This window comes from Pelodiscus sinensis, chromosome 3 (assembly GCF_049634645.1).
Source record: "Pelodiscus sinensis isolate JC-2024 chromosome 3, ASM4963464v1, whole genome shotgun sequence".
In the NCBI taxonomy this organism is placed as follows: Eukaryota; Metazoa; Chordata; order Testudines; family Trionychidae; genus Pelodiscus; species Pelodiscus sinensis.
This window is the reverse complement of record NC_134713.1, coordinates 53,993,991-54,007,072: the sequence shown is the minus strand read 5'-3', so window position 1 is coordinate 54,007,072 and position 13,082 is coordinate 53,993,991. Positions and strand designations below refer to the sequence as shown.

Genomic DNA, 13,082 nt, shown 5'->3' with positions numbered 1-13,082 from the left:
GAAGCAGGAATAATCTACCGGGGAAACAATCACAGGGGGAAAACATGGTAATGAATCCATAAACAGTAGTACAACAATCCTGCCTCTTTCCTGCCCTAGTCAGAGCTATTATATGAGAATCTCGCAACTTGTAGAATCGCTATTTGTGGTTCCGCATATATGTGGGTGTATCCTGGCCTGGAGGGCCCAGCCCCTTGGTAAGTTCTCTGCGGCTCTGGCCCTCTCCCACGGTGAGTTTGGAAGCTGTGGGAAGCTCACCACAGGGGCTGTGAGCTGCAGATCCCAGTATTCATGAATTTTGCCATTCATGGTGGTGCCAGGATGCATCCACCATGAATGGAGAGAGTTTCCTGTACTTTTATATTTTATGGTGTATCCTTTCTACTGGCCCTGAAGCCAAAACAGATAACAGACAATGTCTGAGCAATTTACAATAGCTCTAAGGCACAACCAGTGATTGGTGCCTTCTTGTGTAGCTAATTATTGGTTTTCAGAATTTGGCCCAATGTTTGTGTGTCTTTCCAGTATGGCTTTTCCCCACAGAATGGATTTTTTGTGCATAAGTTTTCAAGGGAAACATTTACTGTCACACTGTCTGGGCTAGGAAGAGACTGGGTTTCCCTTTGTTTCATCTATAGACTCTGGAAAATGTTTTGTAGCTTCATAGCAACTGCAATAGATTGGTATAGTTTTTTTTAAAAAGTCTGCAGCTATGCATAAGATCTGGCAATCTGCTGCTGAACAATTTTTCTATCTTTTAGATTTTTAAATATCTTCAGATAGCATCAGAAACATATATACATTCAAAGAGCTGACTCTTGCATCCCATCCACATTAGGCAGATGTTTTACATTCTTATGCCTTGTCCATAAGTAAAATTTGCAATAAGATCATACTTCTATGACTTAATAGCAATAGTTCTGCATTAAATGTTCCCTAAACACTCTTTTACTAACCACTTAAGAGTTTCATCTATAGATCTCACAGTACTCTACATAATGGGGTAGATCATTCCCATTTTACAAATGGGAAAATGGAGGCACAGAGGTTAAGTGCAACTTCAGTTGAAGAGCAACTGAATGGCAAAACTGAAATCAGAAGTCTGGTCCTAGCCCATGTCTCATCTACTGGACTGTGCTGCAAGACACATTGATCACTTTCAAACTTTTTTTTACCTCCTCTTATTGTTGGAGAACTTCATTTCTGAAATTTGTAGTATGAACATCTAATATTCAAGTCTGAACAGTCAGTTTTCAATCTGCTTAATACTACGTTAAAAGAATAAAGTTTACATAGTAAAATGACTTTTCTGACACCGAAGTACTATAGGCATATGCATCAATAGCTTTAAAGCAATGCAATTTCCACATATAAAGAGATACAAAATAAATGTATATTCCATATCTGTAAGAACAAACCTGTACATTAAAATGAACCCCCCAGAATGAAATCCAAGAAAAAAGAAGTTACTCACCCTGTGAAGTAACGATTGTTCTTCGAGATGTGCCCCGTGGGTGCTCCACTCTAGGTGTCGGGCCCCGTCCCGGCGCCGCGGCTCGGAGACTTTTCATAGCCGTGCTCCGCCGGCTCGCGCATGCGTGGTTCAGCAGGGTAGCATTCGCGCCTTTGATCAGCCGCGCGCGAGCCGGCAACCGTCAGTTCCTCTCACCCGCTCATCTGAAAGACAAATTAAGAGAGAAAAACTCCGGAGCGGGGAGGATGGGCGGGTCGTGGAGCACCCACGGGGCACATCTCGAAGAACAATCGTTACTTCACAGGGTGACTAACTTTTTCTTCTTCGAGTGGCCCAGTGGGTGCTCCACTCTAGGTGACTCCGGAGCAGTACACGGAACAGAATCAAGGCGCTCCGGAATCAAGACTACCAGCACGGTGTAGAACTGTCGTAGCCACAGAAACATCTGAAGCAAACTGATCGACTATAGCGTAGTGCTTCATAAAAGTCACATTAGACGACCATGTTGCCGCTCTGCAAATGTCACGAAAGGACACTCCACTGAGGAAGGCTGTAGTAGTAGCAACTGCCCTAGTTGAATGAGCTTTTGGAAGAGAAGGGAGAGGCTTCCCCCGTAATGAATGGCACATGGATATACATGAAACTATTAGTTTCGAGATACGCTGAGAAGTTAGTGGTTGCCCTTTTGACTGACGCGCTAATGATAGTAGTAAACGGTCTGTTTTCCTAAAATCCCGTGTTCTGTCAATGTAAAACGCTAAGGATCTTCTCACATCCAGCGTATGCAGCTGTGCCGCTTGTGATGAGGAGTGGGGTTTCGGGAAGAAACATGGTAAAACCACCGGTTCGTTTATGTGGAAGTCAGAGGAAACCTTTGGAATAAACGCCGGATGGGCCCTCAGTGTCACCGATTCCTTCGAAAAGACTGTATAGGGCGGTGAGGCCATAAAAGCTGCTATCTCACTCACCCTGCGAGCCGACGTAATGGCTAGGAGGAATACTAGTTTGATAGTAAGTAGGTGCAATGACACTGTAGCTAGGGGCTCGAAAGGGGGACGAGTCAGAGTTTGAAGGACTAAATCCAAATTCCATAAGGGAGGAGGAGGCCTTCGCGGGGGGTGAAGGTTCGAGAGCCTCTTCAGAAATCTTTTTGTAGTAGGGTGCGCGAACAAGGAAAAATCGCCATCCCTGTGGTGGAAGGCATTAATTGCTGCCAAGTGCACTCGTAGAGATGCAAGAGCCAGGCCCTTGTCATGTAACTGCAGGAGGTATTCTAATATACAGGGTAGGGTTGCAAAACGAGAGTCCATATTGTTGTCCGTACACCATGCTTGGAACTTCGACCACTTAGCCGCATAAGTGGTTCGTGTGGACTCCTTTCGACTATGCATCAGCACCTCCTTGACTCGCTGAGAACATGATTGTTCGAAGTCGGTGAACCAGCAAGCATCCATGCGGTGAGGTGTAGAACTTCGGGTCTCGGGTGTCTGAGGGCTCCATTGTCCTGGGTCAACAGATTCGGAAGAGGAGGCAGAGCAGACGGCGCTCTCACTGACATCTGGTGGAGCACTGAGAACCAGGGCTGACGAGCCCATGACGGTGCTAGGAGGATCACCCGGGCTTTGTCCATGTTGATCTTTTCCAGAACACTGGGAATTAACACTACCGGGGGAAAGGCGTATAGTAGCGATGTGCCCCAGTGGAGAAGAAAGGCATCTCCCAGGGAGTGGCGTCCTATTCCGGCTCTCGAGCAATAAGCGGGACATTTCGAATTGAGTTCTGTCGCGAACAAATCTATTGTTGGAAATCCCCATCGATCGAAGACACGAGTCAGTACGTCCGTGCGTACCTCCCATTCGTGGTCACGAGGAAAACGTCTGCTGAGAGAGTCTGCTATTAAATTGTCGATGCCTGGAAGGTAGGATGCTGTGAGAACGGTGTTGTTGGCGATACACCAATTCCATAGACGAGTGCTCTCTGCGCAAAGAGAACGGGATCGGGCACCTCCTTGTTTGTTGATATAAAACATAGTCGCCATATTGTCCGTTAAAATCCTGGTCGTTGTATTCTGAATGTGGGCTTGGAAATGTTTGCAAGCATGTCGTACCGCTCTTAATTCGAGCGCCTTGATATGCAGTAGCATCTCTTGTGTCGACCAACGTCTCTGAACCATGAGGTTGCCCATGTGAGCTCCCCAACCTGTAAGGGAGGCATCTGTCGTGATTTGTGTTGTGGGTTGTGGTCGATGAAATGGAACGCCCGTGAGAAGATTGGCCGGGTTGATCCACCACTGGAGGGAATCCCGGACATACCGTGGCACCACTACTGGCCTGTGGACAGTGTGCTTTGACGGAATGTAAACCGTGGCTAACCAATGCTGGAGGCAACGAAAACGTAACCTTGCGTTGCGCACTACAATGGTTGTGGCGACCATGTGTCCCAACAGCTGCAGACAAACACGTGTGGGAATTGTTGGAGCATGCACCACGGTGTGTACCAGCTCTTTGATTGCCGTAAAACGTCTAGTGGTAAGTATGCTCGCGCTGCAGTTGAATCGAGTCGCGCACCTATGAACATAAGGCTCTGGGAGGGAATTAACGATGACTTCTTTGAGTTTATGAGGAGGCCCAGAGCTGCAAATTCGTTGGATACTGTCTGGACCATGTGACATGTTTCCATATACGTTGCACCCCTGAGGAGACAATCGTCTAAGTAAGGAAATATTGTCACCCCCAGTCTGCGTAAATGGGCCGCGACCACCGCTAATGTCTTGGTGAAAACTCTCGGAGCACATGCTAGACCAAATGGTAGGACCCTGTACTGATAATGCTCGCTCCCCAACTGGAAACGAAGAAAACGTCTGTGTGCCACGTGAATCTCTACGTGGAAGTAGGCGTCCTGCAAATCGAGGACTGCAAACCAATCCTTTTTGTTCAACGACGGAATGATGGTTGATAAGGTTACCATCTTGAAACGGAGCCTTCGAAGGTACCGGTTTAGCTTTCGAAGGTCTAGAAAGGGTCTCCAACCTCCCGACTTCTTTGGTGTGAGAAAATATCGGGAGTAAAACCCCTTTCCCCAGAACTGTTTGGGGACGCCCTCTATCGCTCCGATGGCGAGCAAGCGTTGAACTGCCTGCTTCAACAGTTTCTCGTGAGAGGGGTCCCTGAAAAGGGACTGGGGAGGGGGAGTGGTAGGGGGAATAGAGAGAAAAGGGATGGAGAGGCCGGACCGAACTACTTCTAGCACCCATCTGTCCGTGGTGATTGCAGACCACCGGTGATAGAATGAGCGTAGGCGATGGTGAAAAAGATGATGATTTTCCGTGTTGATTAAAGGTAGTTGGCTTGCGTCCTCGACAATGAAGTCAAATTTGCTGCTTAGTCGACGACTGATTAGCCGGACGATTCTGCTGTGGCCGCTTGCGCTGAGGGCGCTGTCTAGGATGCTGGTTGTCGAAGGGACGTGTCTGTTGTCTAGCAAAATTGAAATCATATCTCCGTTGATAAGGGAAATAACGTCTGTGTTTGAAGGAGGGAGTGTACATCCCAAGCGTACGTAGAGTTGTACGGGAATCTTTCCCCGAATGGAGAACCTCATCAGTATTTGCCGCAAAGAGTTTTAGTTTGTCAAACGGCAGATCCTCGACCTTATTTTGAAACTCCTTTGGAGCCCCTGCCGATGAAAGCCAAGATGATCGCCTCATGGCTATACCTGTAGCAGCGGCTCGAGCTGCTGTGTCAGCCACATCCATGGCAATCTGTAGTGCAGTACTACATGATGCGTAGCCTTCTTGAACTATTGCTTTCAGGAGTGGCTTTTTGCTGTCTGGAAGATGGTGTAACAGCTCTGTTAACTTCGAGTAATTATCGAAATTATGATTCGATAGATGGGCTGAGTAGTTTGCAATTCGTAACAACAGCGTGGCTGAGGAGTAGACTTTCCTGCCAAAAATATCTAATTTTTTATTCTCCCTGTCTGTAAGGGTACTTCTGTATTGTGGCGCCTTATTCCTACGTTGAGCCGAGTCTACTACCAACGAATTAGGTTGGGGATGATTGAATAAAAAGTCCAAGTCTTTCGCTGGAACAAAATACTTCTTGTCAGCCTTCTTACTCGTAGGGGTAACCGATGTTGGGGTTTGCCATATCTCATCCGCCACTTCCATTATTGCGTCATCGATTGGTAATGCGACCTTTGCACGTTGTTGTGGACGAAGGTTTTTCAAGAGGCGGTGTTTCTTAACTGGAACATCCTCCAGCTGTATTGCCTGCGTGCCCGCCACTCGTTTGAAGAGATCCTGAAAGTGTTTCAGATCATCCAGCGGAGAGATGTCAATCGGGCATATCGCCTCATCTGGGGAAGACGAGGAACAGTCTGCTGGAGGAGTCCCCGGCTTAGGGTCCTCTGTTTCAGACAACTGTCCCTCTTCGGGTTCAGACTGGTCCAGCTGGATTGTTGGACTCTTAGCTGGAGAAGGCGAATGTAATGGCTGTGATTGGTGAGGTAAGTATTTTGCTGTTGGTGATTGGCGAATGCAGGAAGATCCTCTGCGTGATGATGGAGTATAGTCACGTTGGGGACGATCGTAATATGATCTATGATAGCGGTCATAATAGCGCTCGGAGCGCAACGGGGAGGAGTGCCGAGAGGAGCGTGCACTATCAAGGTGGATATAGTAGACGCGGTATGGAGAACGTCTAACAGACCCGTACCTCGAAAAACAGGAGGGTGAACGGGATCGTGAACGGGACCGATGTGTGTCTAAGTACACTGCATCCCTGTAGTCATGGCGGCTGCGCCGAATTCGTGAAGGAGATACGTAAGTACGATAGCGATCATGAATTCCCGATGAAACAGCTGGAGAAAGGGATCTGTCCCTATAATGGGTCTTGGATAGTGACTTTCTAGGTGTAGAAGCCCCATCCATCCCCAGACGCATGGGGGAGCCAGGCACCGAATGAAAGTGAAGCGGTGCTGGAGAAGTCAGATGTTGTGGTACGTCCGGTGCCGTGGTTAACAACGGTGCCGGTCCTGAAGCATCAGCCCGTTCTGGCTCAAGCGGTGCTGGAGGGGGCGGTGCTGACGCCGGGGCAGGCAGGATAGGCACCGATGCATCAGGCGCCGCTCAAGCCGGTGCGGAGAGGCTGGTCAGTTGCGGTCCCGGCGTGTCTGTCAGTTTCAGGGAGCGCGCTGCTGAAGCCGGTGCAGACTTGTCGGCCAGCTGTGCTGCCGCTCCCGATGTCGGCGCTGAAGCCGATCTCCCTCTGGGCGTTGGGGGTTCTCCCCTATCAGCCCCAGCAGGGTTACCAGACCTCCGGAGGGTCACCTTGGAAGCTCCTGCCGACGCTGTGGCTGCCGCAGGGAGAGAGCGCGTCGGGGATGGCTTTGTTGACTTGGAGAGAGCCGACCCCGGAGAAGCCGCTCTCCTCTTATGCCCCGAGGCTTTTGTGGCCGCAGGAGGGATCGGATCAGGCTGCAGTGCCTTGTCGAACATTAACATCCTGACTTTCATCGCCCGCTCCCTTCGGGCTCTTGAAGTTAATTTTCTACAATGAGTGCACTTGTCAAGGACATGAGTTTCCCCCAGGCACCTGATACAAGTGTCATGGCCGTCAACCGTTGGCATGGCTTCACGGCACTTTAAGCATTTTTTGAACCCAGTTGAGCCAGGCATTGTCACCAAAAGTAAGGGATGCCTGTGTAATCCCCCGGGTAGTCAATTTCACCAGCAATGTGCGGCGGCTTTCGCTGAAGTCTTGAGAGAAAAGTTTCTTCTTTTTTTTTTTTTTTTTTTTAACAGAGAGAACAAGAAAAGGAACACGACTAACACTAACTTTAACTGACTAACTATTTACAGTAGAGAACTATCTAAAGAAACCATCAGTAAAGAGAAATCAGGGAGCTCCGACCGTGACCTGAGGCGGTTGAGAGGAACTGACGGTTGCCGGCTCGCACGCGGCTGATCAAAGATGCGAACGCTACCCTGCTGAACCACGCATGCGCGAGCCAGCGGAGCATGACTATGAAAAGTCTCCGAGCCGCGGCGCCGGGACGGGACCCGACACCTAGAGTGGAGCACCCACGGGACCACTCGAAGAAGAACATACTAATACAGAAGCATTATGAAAACATCCATCAACAAAGCTCCAAATCATTATAGTCTTAACATAGCCTTCTAAGACAACCTGTACCTGTGTTTATTTTGCCTCACTAAAGTACCTTCATAGAAGTTGCTGTTCCTTTTTGTTAAATCAGAAGTTTCCAAACTGTGGATCGCATCCCCAAGCGGAACAGATCCATCAGCAGATAAAGTCGCAGAAATCCCAATATGCAAAGGCTGCTGTTTTGCAAAATGGCACCTTCCACACAGCATGGCCCCACATATGAAATGTCACGCCGCACATAGGATGTTATTTAGCTCTGCAACTGTATATGCGTGAGGTCATGCTGTGTGAAGAATGATATTTTGTGGAGCTAACATCCTCTAAGGCATGACCTTACACATACAGGCTGTGTCTACACTGGCATGAATTTCCGAAACTGCTTAAAACAGAATAGTTTTCGTTATAAGTATTTCCAGAAAAAGAGTGTCTACATTGGCAGGCTGCTTTTCCAGAAAAGCCCTTTTTCCGGAATAGCGTCCATGGCCAATGTAGACGCGCTTTTCCGGAAAAGAGCCCCGAGCGTCATTTTCGCGATCGGGGCTTTTTTCCGGAAAAGACTACTGGGCTGTCTACACTGGCCCTTTTCCAGAACAGTGTTCCGGAATAAGGACTTATGCCCGAGCGGGAGCAGCATAGCTTTTCCGGAATAGCGGCTGATTTTGTACAGTAGACCGTCGTTGCTTTTCTGAAAATTCAAGGGCCAGTGTAGACAGCTCGCAGCTTATTCCGGAAAAGCGGCTGATTTTCTGGAATAAGTGGCCCAGTGTAGACACAACCACAGTGTGCATGAGATCATGCTGCACAGACGATGGCACTTTTAAAACTGAGTCCTCAATATTGTCTGGAGTTACGGGAAGCAATACATGTGAAACGGGGGGGGGGGGGGGGGGGGGGAGGGTAATGTAGGGAAAATGTTCAAGAACTGCTGAGTTCATGTTGATATAATGGAATTGTTTGTCCATCTTCTAGACTTTTAAGCCTTTTTAGGCTCCTTGCATTTGTCTGTATACAGCACCTATTAAACGAATCTCCAAACTGAATGCCATATGAACGGTCACCATCCCACAGGGATCTTTTTTTTAGGATGAACAATATTATATAAAGTTTAACAGTCATGGACAAAACTGCAGCCCATCAGGTTTGTGTGTGTGGGGCCAATGAGATATTTTGTTTACTGTTGCCCACATGCACGGTTGCCAGATTCTGTTGGTTTCAGTCTGCGTTGTTTTTTTCCCTACTGGTCTTACTAAAATGACATGTACGTAAAGCAAGAGCATGCAACTCATGTCACATGCCAATTGCATACAATGATTGTGAGAGCTGTATGCTTGCTCTGCATCCAATCAATGTGCTTGCTATGGTTTAATTGGCACACCCCACACATTCTGGGTATGCAAACACAGTTAGCAAAATTCCCTATCCTGGGAGACCACGTTAGTTACAACAAGCTTGCAGCCCATAAACGGGGCAGTCACAAGGCCCACTAACTACCTTTGGTTGCCCATCATTGAGTTATAATATCCTCTGCCCTCATTGTTATTTGGTTAAAGTAGAATGGGAACAAGTTTAGAGTCCCACGGTACTGTCAGTGATAGTCAAGAAATTGTAGCACAATGGCTAAAACTATAGCAAGAAGTTCAGAAATACCAATTATACTTTCAAATTCCACCTCTCAGTTTACTATGGAGACAAATACTTAATCTGTAATAGAGATGTAGCCGTGTTAGTCTGGTCTAGCTGAAACAAAAGACAGGACTATGCAGCACTTTAAAGACTAACAAGATGGTTTATTAGGTGATGAGCTTTCATGGGCCAGACCCATGCCAATTTTCTTCCACAATTTCAGCTGAGAAAGTAGGTCTGGCCCATGAAAACTCATCACCTAATAAACCATCTTGTTAGTCTTTAAAGTGCTGCATAGTCCTGTCTTTTGTATCAGCTAGACCAGACTAACACAGCTATATCTCTATTACAGACTAAGTATTTGTCTCCATAGTAAACTCAGAGGTGGTAATTTGAAAGTATAATACATACACTGACAGAAGGCTATATAGAAAATGTGTTTATTCATCATCTGATTTATTATGTTAAATTTCAGGAGTTAATCTGACATTCAAACCTCTCTTCGGGTACGTCTACACTACACACTTATTTCGAAATAAGCTATTTTGGAATAAAAACTCTGAAAACTATTTAGAAATAGTGCATCCACACTACAAATGCCCATCAAAATAGCAAAGATCTATATTGAAATAGCACGTCCATATTGATTGAAGGTTGAATCGCACTTAAAGCCTCCCAGAAGCACTTTGGGCAGGGCATCAAAACAGAAGTCACTTCCTGTAGCTGCTGCCTGAGGCTCATGCCTAAAGGGGCTCCCCTCTACAGCCATGTCTCAAGTCTTTTCAACTGATGGACAGGATTGTCATGGAGAAGTGGGACAACCAGCAGTGGCTCCAGAACTTTTGCATGTGAAAGGACACCTTCTGGAGCTGTGCGAGTGGCTCGCCTCTGCCCTCAGGCAATGGGACACTCATGAGACTCACCATCCCCCTCAAGAACCAGGTCACCATCACACTTTGGAAATTCACCACGCCGGACAGCTACCACTCGGTCAGGAACCAGTTTGGCATGGGGAGATCAACCACCGGGGCCATGCTTATGCAGGTTTGGAGACCTTGTGCTACTGTCCCAGGAGGGTGGTAAACCACTGGAGTGGGGTTCCCTAGGGAAGGGAGGGGTGGACTCTCCCCCTCTGGAGGTTGTGTAGTCCCGCCTTCACAAAGCCCTGCTGGGGACTGGGTAAGTCAGGGTTTCTCCTGCTCTGGGAAGGGGTTTGGGCTTGGGGACCTCCTGAGGGCTCTTGCAACCTTGTGATTCTATGTTTGTATCCTCCTACAGGTGGTAAGAGCCATCAACACCAGTCTGCTGCGCAGAGTTATCATCCTGGTGACATCGACCCCATTGTGGCCGGCTTTCCTGTCGGGGCTTCCCCAACTGTGGGGGGCCATTGATGGCACCTATATCCCCATCTGGGACCCTGACCACCGGGCTGCCAATTACATCAACTGGAAGGGGTACTTTTCCATGGTGCTGCAGGCCCTCATGGACCACTGGGGCTGCTTCACTGATACTAACATTGGGTGGTTGGGGAAGGCGCACGATGCCTGTGTCTTCAGGAACGCCAGCCAGTTCCATAAGATGCACACCGGCACTTTCCCCTGACCACACCATCAGGGTCAGGGACCTGGAGGATGCAGCCTTCTCTTTGGTTCCCTGGCTAATGAAGCCCTACACAGGACACCTGGACCCCACCAAGTAACAGCTCAACACCAGGCTCAGCAGGGCCCACGTAGTGGTGGAGGGCACCTTCAGTCATTTGAAGTAGAGGTTCCAATGTCTCCTAATCCCGCCTGGACCTTGGTGAATGGAATGTCTGATAGGTGGTGATGTTCCTGCCAGGGTGGGGGGCAGGTCCGTTGGCCAGGACCTTTAAGCAGCTGCGTACCAATACCATCCAGCAGGGCTGTGTGCATCTGGGAGTCCCTGAGGGAAAATTTCAGACAAGGACACCTGTGATGCTTTCCCCTGGGCCTCCCACAATGGGTCTCTGCATTGCCTCTCTGTGCCTTTACTCTTCTGCCCTCTCTTCCGCCCCACCCCCACAGATACAATAAATCAGACTGTTTTGAAAGAATAAACTGTTTCTTTTTTGGGGGGAGGGGTAAAATATATCCGGGGAAAGAACCCGGGGGGAGGGGGAATGAGGGAGTTGAAAGGGGAAAGAGGGAAGTGGAAGGGGGAAAGGAGAGGCTCAGGGATGGGGCTGGTGGCCTCCGTTGGGTGGTCCCACCACCCTGTGTGCAGGGCCCTCGGTGGCCGGGGGTGGGGTGGGGGAGGAAGGGATGACTAGGGGGAGAAACCAGAGGGGCAGGAAAGGTATCAGGAGCAGGGAGGTGGGCAGCTGCTGGATTGCTCAATGGCAGCCACCAGGTGGCAAAGTGTGCTGTGCTCATGCTCTGGGTCTCCTAGGACAGCTCCTGCCTGATGGTGTGGCGCAGCTCCCTGTCAGCATGGTGCTCCTCCAGGTCACGTCCAACCTCTACTCCCGTCACTTGAGAGACCACCGCAGGGCACACAGGCAGTCATCCCAGGAGACAGGGTGCCTGAAGCCTTGCCCTAACAAGTGAGCTGACACCAAAAGATCTTGGTTTAGATGAAGGCGATGTGCTTCGAGCATGGCCATCTGTGGCCTAGACAGTGGGCACTTTCCTGCAGGGGCATGGACATCCCAGGGGAAACCTGCTACCCTCATGTCCCGGGGGACAAGCAGGCACAAGGTGGTCAGGTCGGGAGCCTGTGAGTGAGGGGGGTGACAGGGCAGCTCTGCTTCCCTCTGAACCACACACATGCTGGGTCTGGCAGTGACAGCATCCCACAGGGAGCCGGCGTCTATTCCTGCCTTCTGGAGGAGAGGGAAGTAGTGGTGTGTGGGAGATGTGTGTGAGTGGCAGATACTGCTTGTCCTGGACGGTGGCACTGGGGTCCCCTCCTCTTCCTGCCCTCAGCAGGATCCCCTGGCAGAGGCTCGATGTCCTCTACCTCACTATGCTTGCTCAGGAGCGGATGCTGCCCCGAGAGTGTGGACATGAGGCTGTGCCATGTGCAGTACTGCTATGTGTATCTATAACCCCAGCCTCCTTAGTGGTGGGAAGGTGTCCCACCACAGGGTCGGGAGTAAGGCAGGCCTGTGCAGGAACCCTGTGAGCAGGAGTGCAAGATTTCTATGTGGCAGCCTCATTTCAGCTGTGCGCTCTGGACTAGTGCTCCATCTGCACTGTGCGATCCTCAGGCTGAGAAAGCAAAGCGAGGAGCACGCAACCCCCTGGCCACCCACCCTCTCCCCCCACGCGTGTCTAAGGAACTCACCTAATAGGCTTTCCCCGGCCTCAGCTGAGCATTACATGACATTCCTGGGAGGGGAGCACTGGCTCCAGGGAGAGGCGGACCTCCTGGCTGGCAGGCTTGGTGTTGGCCTCCTCCACCTCCTCCTTGTCCACAGCCCTGCCCTTGGGAGGCTGACGATGGGCATCTCCAGCCCAGAGTCCACAACAAGGTGGGGGAAAGTACTGACCCCCTCCCAGAATGTTGTGGAGCTGTTCATAATAGGGGCATAATAGGCTCTGAGAGGGAGCTCTGCTCACTGCCCTTCATGTAGGCCTGCCTCAGCTCCTTGACTTTCATGCACACCTGTTCCTGGGTGCGCATGTGTACCTCCCGGCCCAGGCTGTCAGCCATATGGGCCATAAATGTCTGCATTCCTGCATCTGGTATGGAGATCTGGAGGTTTCCCTCCTCTCCCCAGACCTCAATGAAATCCAGGATCTCTGCACCAGACCAGTATGGGGCCTCTCTCTTTTGCTAATGGCCAGGGGCCTAGA

The 13,082-nt window shown here is 49.7% G+C and overlaps 1 protein-coding gene across 2 annotated transcripts in view; it reads right to left on the bottom strand.

The window, feature by feature from the left end:
* The window catches only part of DDX43 (DEAD-box helicase 43), a 78,689-nt gene that overhangs the window by 19,632 nt on the left and 45,975 nt on the right, over positions 1–13,082 (bottom strand). The window lies entirely within an intron of this gene.